The sequence below is a fragment of the Tinamus guttatus genome, unplaced genomic scaffold, assembly GCF_059628265.1.
Source record: "Tinamus guttatus ecotype Peru unplaced genomic scaffold, ASM5962826v1 Tinamus_guttatus_pri_ptg000288l, whole genome shotgun sequence".
Lineage (NCBI taxonomy): Eukaryota > Metazoa > Chordata > Aves > Tinamiformes > Tinamidae > Tinamus > Tinamus guttatus.
This window is the reverse complement of record NW_028288822.1, coordinates 3,574,882-3,577,462: the sequence shown is the minus strand read 5'-3', so window position 1 is coordinate 3,577,462 and position 2,581 is coordinate 3,574,882.

The window sequence follows — 2,581 nt, the reverse complement described above, 5'->3', positions numbered from 1 at the left end:
GAGTCCTGACAGATTTGCATAACTGTCATAACTGTTGTATGTATGCTGTAACTGTTATGTGTGCCATAGCTGCCAAAACCAGTGTGAATTTGGAGCTAAACACTGTACTCACAAGCACAACCTCTGTTGATGCTATTAGTAGCAGGATACTTCTTACAAAATAAGATAGAAATGAGTACTCCTTGTGGAAAACATAAAAGCTGGTTTCTCTAGCAGAGCCAGACAAAGATCAGTGAAAGTAGCTGAAAACTTTTTTTTTCTCTCCCTTTCTAATGTGAAAGACCAAGAGGTTACTATTATGTGAATAGTATTTAATGACTGCTAGTCCTTTAACCTACAGTAAATGCTGTCCACAGTGTAACCCAGCCTTCTGCCTAAGAAGGGGCCTACTCAGTACAAGCAAATGCAAATATTAGCGTTATTGAAATGTGCCTCTACTTCTTAAATGAACAGTGCTCTGACGTAACATTAACTTGAATTTGAACATGTAGCACTGAGATCTCAAATTACTGACTGTGCTGTGTGGATCGGAGCGAATCTGGGTGCTCATCTGGCATAAAGACGTGGCTGCTGCCACCAGCCTTGCGATGCTCTGCGTGCTCTTCTGCCACAGAGGTTACGGAGAGGTCTCCAAGCAGAGAGGAACAGAAAGAAGCGCCCAGGGTTCACAATTACTCCTAGCTGTGTATATGCTAAATTAAATAATAAGCATTTTCACATCCCACTTAGCTGAATATGTTCACATATGATGACTGCAAAGGTAAATACTCAAAGGACTTTGAGCATCCTCCACTATTGTGGTGGATAATTTGCCAAGTGCCAAGGTATTTAGCATTTTTTTTAAGACTTTTTAACTTTTATTTACCATTTACTGTTCTGAATCAGGATTTTTCTCCCCGGTATGTTCTGTGTCTTAAAACTGCTGCTTAGAACCCAAACAAATATGGGTGGGCTTATACTTCTACAAATGGAGGTCTAGAATTGAAAATATGCATCTGCATGTATCAGTACAAATGCTGAACTCTGTTTAACTTTCTATTTGAAAGTTCATACCTCTTTACTTTTGAAACCCTGTTAAAAATGCACATAAAAAGTTCTTATTTGATATATGTATTCATATAGCTATCCGATGTACCTTATTTTTTGCTCATATCACAGCTCTCCACCCACGTTACCCTTTAGTAAGTTACTGATACCCGTTGTGTTGTGGAACTCGGGCTGCAGATGCGCAGGATGCAACTGGTGATGCCTCGGGCAAGGCAGGGAGAGCTGGAAGCTGCTGCCGCTCTGTGGCCCAGGTGAGCCGGGTCTGCAGGCCCAGAGGCCGGGGACGCGGGGCGGCGCGAAACCCGGCTGCGCTCGGCTCCAGCCCAGCGGCTCCTCCGGCACCCGGAGCGCTGCTGCTTTGTGCGCACCGGCACTTACAAAGGCTCAGTCTGAAGCTTATCTGATGGAGACCTAATTTACTTCAACATCTACTTCAGTCATCTCCCACTTAAGTAAGGGTAACTTACAAACACCCATCTATTCATTTTTCTTCAAAATGCAGTGCTCAGGTAGAGTGGAGATGCACACATTTTGGGGAAAGTTTTCATTTCACTTACTGCAAAAATAAGTAGTTGCCAGGTAGAAAAGCCAAGTGAATGCAATCCCAAACAGAGAAAGCTGGCTAATGGGAATGTCAGCTGGAATGTCATAAAAACACATATTCTCAAGGAAATGCTGGAATTGCACCACTGGAAGGACAATATTCCCAGCAGAAATGGCAGAGAACAGAGAAGTGCTTAAAAGATGCAGGTGTTGATTTGAACCTGAAGGATTCAGTGGACTTTTGCACAGTGAAATGTAGGGCAAGCTGTGATTGAACAGTGGTATCATAGTCTGTTCTTAGAGGATTCCCAGCCATAGCGACCTCATGACTGGCTGCTTACCTACCTCGTCTTGAGAGCCTAGCCAGCAGTGTGTTACTGAAGCCATTAGCTTTAGGGAATTAGAAAGATGATTTCAAAAGAGGAGAGGTGATCATTTACAGAGAAGTATATATATAAAAAAAACAAATAGGATAATTCAGGAAAGATGAGAGGCAGAGATTTGATGATTTTAAAAAATTTACACAATGAAAACACAATTTGAATCAATGTACTTTGTATTTTTTTTAGCACTACTATTCTTGTCTAAGGAAAAAAAATCCCCTCAGCTTATTGTTACTGTGGTGGAAAGTATCAGAATCCAGAACGCAGATGACTTCAGTGATAACCTGCAAAGCAGCAGCCGTCCCGCTGCCGTGGGACGTGTTCGGCCGCGCGGTCTGCGACAGCCAGGCTGGGCGCCCCGCGCGGCGCTAAGGGCTGGCAGCGCTCGCCAGCGCGACCAAACAGGACCCGTCCTCACCTGCGGCAACCAAGGGTGTTCGTTCTGTGCCGGCCTCTTCCCTTAGCACTTCCTTCACAGCAGTCCCCTCGGACTTGGGTTTGTTCCCAAATCCGACTTCCCCCCCCCGAATGTCAAGGAAAAGGAAACAACATATAATCTAATATTTTTAATTTTATGTACAGGAATATAACGTTATGGCAACTTTGTA